This window comes from Felis catus, chromosome C2 (genome assembly GCF_018350175.1).
Source record: "Felis catus isolate Fca126 chromosome C2, F.catus_Fca126_mat1.0, whole genome shotgun sequence".
NCBI classification, from domain to species: domain Eukaryota; kingdom Metazoa; phylum Chordata; class Mammalia; order Carnivora; family Felidae; genus Felis; species Felis catus.
In genome coordinates, this window is record NC_058376.1 from 80,775,759 (window position 1) to 80,780,897 (window position 5,139).

A 5,139-nucleotide genomic window follows, 5' to 3' on the forward strand; every position below is an offset into this window, starting at 1 on the left:
ACGCACAAGCAGCTTATGTAAAAACCAGAAGCCCACTGGTTAATTTACCCTGGAGAGGGATGTCTTTCCAGCATCTCCCCAGCAGGCTGGACCAACACTGACAAGTTTCTCCCCTCTGATCACCCTTTTGTATCCTGCGAACAGACCTCATTGTCACGTCAGAATGCTAGGCAACCATACACTTGGCTGAGCCGCAGCCTTCATTAGCTGGCTTCCACTGCCAAGCACACACCCTGGTTCCAGAATTAGAGCTGGGGGCAGAAGGCTCATCTTTAATTAGGCACAGTTTCTCTCTGAGGAGCCGCCCAGCACCTTGCTCGGACCTGGGACTTCCCAAATTACCTCACCAACACTTTTACAAGCCAGCTTGGAGGGTGCGGCCACTCTGCAGATGGCTTCCTTTACCCAGAAGTGCTGGTTCTCATGGGTCTCAGTCCCCGTGGATGGCTTGATTGCAGACTCCACCCTGACCAGGACCACTCACACTCTCACCAAAGAAGGGAAGGGGTATTGATACCGCTGAGCGCTTGGTTCATGCCAGCACTGCTGAGGGGCAGGTCTTACACTCCATCCTCAGACTCTGTTGGAAGATCTTTCTATCCCTATCTGATGACTGTGTCACCCCAAATCATGTGCCCTTTCCGATATCCCGTGTGTGGTAACACCTGCTAGATTAACAGAACCAGAACTTGACCACAGGACACATTCTCATGGAGGGGCAGCTGCTCTAGCATATTTTCTTTCAGTGGAAGCTCAGCTATGATTCAGTTGTTTGTTTTCTGGATTTGGCTTGAATGGTTGAGGTAAAGGAGATTCTGATGAAAAAATAAAAGGATATGGGTTTGAGGGTGGGAAAAACGAGCAAAGGTGATCGAAGAGTATGAACTTCTAGTTATAAGATGAATAAATTCTGAGGATCTAATGTATAGCATGGTGACTCTAGTCAACGATACCGTATTATGTGCTTAAAGTTAAGAGAGTAGATCTTTTTTTTTAAATTTTTTTAACGTTTTATTTATTTTTGAGACAGGGAGAGACAGAGCATGAACAGGGGAGGGTCAGAGAGAGGGAGACACAGAATCTGAAACAGGCTCCAGGCTCTGAGCTGTCAGCACAGAGCCTGACGCAGGGCTCAAACTCACGGACCAAGAGATCATGACCTGAGCCGAAGTTGGCCGCTTAACTGTCTGAGCCACCCAGGCGCCCCAAGAGAGTAGATCTTGAATGTTCTCACCAACCCAATGCCCCCCACCAAAAGGAAAAAACAAAAAAACCCACAGGTAAGTATGTGAGGCAATGGATGTGCTAACTAACCTTATTGTGGTGATCATTTCTTTTTTTTTTTTTTTTTTTAATTTTTTTTTTCAACGTTTTTGTTATTTTTATTTTTGGGACAGAGAGAGACAGAGCATGAACGGGCAAGGGGCAGAGAGAGAGGGAGACACAGAATCGGAAACAGGCTCCAGGCTCTGAGCCATCAGCCCAGAGCCTGATGCGGGGCTCGAACTCACGGACCGCGAGATCGTGACCTGGCTGAAGTCGGACGCTTAACCAACTGCGCCACCCAGGCGCCCCGATCATTTCTAAATATACACAAATACCAAGTCATCAGATTGTATACCTTATGTTACCATAAGGCTATATGTCAATTATATCTCGATGAAGCTGGAAAGAAAAGGGATATAGGGTGGCTAAAGTTGAGTGGAACAAGAAGGAGGGGTGTTCCAGGGTGTTCACCAAATCCTATTGAAGAGAGACATATCTGGTAATAATTAAAAGAGAATTTTAAATATAATGAGGCAAAAAATAAATTACTCAAAATTGCCAGTACCGTTTTCTAAATATTCCTTTTCGTAGAGTTTGACTTTTTGAATTATGCTAATGTTTTAATTATTCCAAACAATAAAATTGATTCAATAAAGCTGGGGGCAGAAAACGAAAATCGAAAAACGAGTACAAATTGAAACACATGTGCCTGTGTTTCAAATGAATACCAGACACAGTGAAAGGGGGAAAGTGGAGAAATCCAAGTAACTTTTGAACACAATTCTTTAATTACATATCATTAGTGTAAAGAAAAAAGAAACACAGACAAATCTTGAACTTTACTTAGTAGGTTTGGTTTTCCTTAACGGAATGGATGTAGCAGTTCCTGAAACTATTTTGTGTGTTTCAGTATTGAGCAAATGTTTTGCTGTTTGGCAACAAGGGTTCTCCCCCAGGAGGAGAGTGAGAATAGGGAAAGACAAGGAACCTTCTGAGTTTGGATCCGTGATAGAGGGAGCAGTACAAATTTCATAATTTTATTTTTTTAATTTTTTTTTAATGTTTACTTATTTTTGAGAGAGAGAAAGAGACAGAGCACAAGTGGGGAGGGGCACAGACAGAGGGAGACACAGAATCGGAAGCAGGCTCCAGGCTCCAGTCAGCACAGAGCTTGACGTGGGGCTTGAACTCACAAACTGCAAGATCATGACCTGAGCGGAAGTTGGACGCTTAACTGACGGAGCCGCCCAGAAGGCCCGAAATTCATAATTTTATGTAGACTGCATGAGTGCAAGCTACACTGCATGAGTGCAAGACCCAATGAAATGACTATTCTTTGCAACTTCATCCACTGTGAAGTCCTGGAAGCGAGAGCACTCAGCCCATGCAGTGCTCGGGTCTTGCTTTCTAAGTAGTATTCCCCACTAGGAGCAAGCAAAGCTCCTCAAAGTAATGGTTGATCCCAGGGAAAGTGGAAAAGTAAGGAAGCCCTCCAAGAATGACAGACTGCCTCTGAAAAGAAGGCACTTGCAAGAAATCTGGCACTACCTGAGCGTTACAACAAATGATGAGGGTAGTGAATTACAATCTACGGAATGAAATAGAGATCCCATACTAGTACTAACTAAATAAGGAAAAAGGTGAAACTTTTGTTTACAATAAAATGCCAATGACTAAAAATAGATGAAACCATGGGGTCGGAAAATCAACATGGTAACCATTGTTGCAATAATGAACTGAGGGGAGAAACATCAGTGTATATTAAACTATCAAGAGAAAATTTTTACATGGAATAGATTATCCATACAATCTTAAAGTATCTCCCTACAGACTACTTATTAATTAATAAGCTACTTATTAATTATAAGGGGAAATTACAATTATATAGCAGGGAGACGTGGAAGACATCACCTTAACCGAGGGATCAGAATTGACATCCCCAATAATGGGACCAGTAGATACCACATGTTTTCTGATGTGATACACTGAGGACACAACATCCCTTCTCTGGTATTCCTGGGGGAAGGGGAAAGCATAAACTAACTCTATTGTGAGCAAAGATTAGGTAAACCCAAACCTGGAGGGCATTCTACAGAACAACTAGCTTGTATTCTTCCAAAATGACAATTCGGGAAACACAAAGAAAGTCTCAAGAACTATTCTAGACTAAAGGAGATTAAAAAGAATTTATAGCTGGTGTGCCTGGCTGGCTCAGTTAGTGGAACATGCAACTCTTGATCTAGGGGTTGTGAGTTTGAGCCCCACGTTGGGTATAGAGATTATTTAATAAAATATAATAAAAATAATTTTAAAAAGTTAGAACTAAATGCAATGTGTGCTTCCAATGTGACCTTGGACTGAATCTCGGGATAAGGAGGAAAGATTGCTCTAAAGAATTCCACTGACATAGCAATTTTTTGCATATGGAATGTAAGTTATATAATCGTTTGTATCTGTTAAGTTTTCTGAATTTGAGAACTATGCTGTGATTATGTGAGAAAATGTGCTTGTTCTTAGAAAACAGACCTGAAGTTTTTAGATTGTGTTGAGGCGGGGTGGGGGGCAGAGAGAGAGAAACATCAAAAAAAAAAAAAATCAAAATAACGAAATACCAACAGTTGGTAAATCTGGACAAAGGGCATATGGTACTTTGTAATTCTTCTGCAATTTTGAAGGCAAGAAATACAATAAAGATTAAAATTTGCTAACTACACAAATACCAAGTAATGACTAGGAAGCAGGAAGTTACTGTCCTTAGCATAAATGCCCAGAGGCTGTGGACTGAAGGTGTGTGTCCCTTCAAAATCCATATACTGAGGCCCTAATCCCCAATTTGAGCAGCCTTCAAGATGGGATTGGTGCCCTTCGAAGAGGTTTAAGAGACCAGAGTTCTCTCACTCTCTCAGTCATGGGAGGATGCAACCAGGAGGGGAGTGTCTACAAACCAGGGAGAGTCCTCCTCAAGAATCCAACTGCGCTGGAACCCTGATCTTGGGCGTCTGGCATGCAGAACTGTGAGAAGTGAGCTCCTGCTGTTTAAGCCACTCAGTCTCTGGTATTTATGAGAGCAGCCGTAGCTGACTAAGCACTAAGTAACAGGAAACCCGAGCGCTCTCCCAACGAGACGACTGAAGTCTTGTACCTTGAGACAACATTCCCAACAACAGCATTACACGTGGATTCCCAAGGTGCCCAGGTCACACTCCCACCAGCACTGCACGCTTGCTTATGTGCATTTTTCTACCAAGTCACTTGCCACACAAGGGATCCCTGCGCCAGTTCTGGAGCGCTGGGTCAAGAAGCCCGATGTTGCTTGTGCTGACCAGCCTTGGGCCCTGAGCCTTCCTCCTTACCATTGCTTCTGATAATCTCTACCTCATGCTCTTTAGATCCTGATACCACCAAGGAGGAAAGGTTTCAACAGTTTGAACCTAGGACTGAGTCACTGATTCCCTTGGTTTGTTCATTCATTCAACGTGCAGGCTGTGTGAAGGGCCTTAGCCAGCAGCCGATGGAGACAAGGGCGAAGGAGGGCCAGAAATGGCTGCAGAGGTGTGATCTGGGGAGAACTTGAGGAAGGACTGCCAAAGACAAGATGTACCAGAAGGAAGAATAGCTTCGATGGGAAGATGGGAAAGTGATGAGGAGCTGAATTTTGGAATAAATGTTGGGTTAAATATGCTGGCAGGATATCCAGGTGACATTTGCCAGACAGCAACTGCTCAGAGTTTGCCAACTGAGCGAGAACACTGAAAGATAGCCTCTTGGAGTTGGTAGTAGAAGCCCCAAGGGTCGATAAGACCACCAGGCCTGAGTTTAGGGCAGGAGTCAAGGACAGAATGTTCACACTACCTCTGTTGGGATTTTACAGAC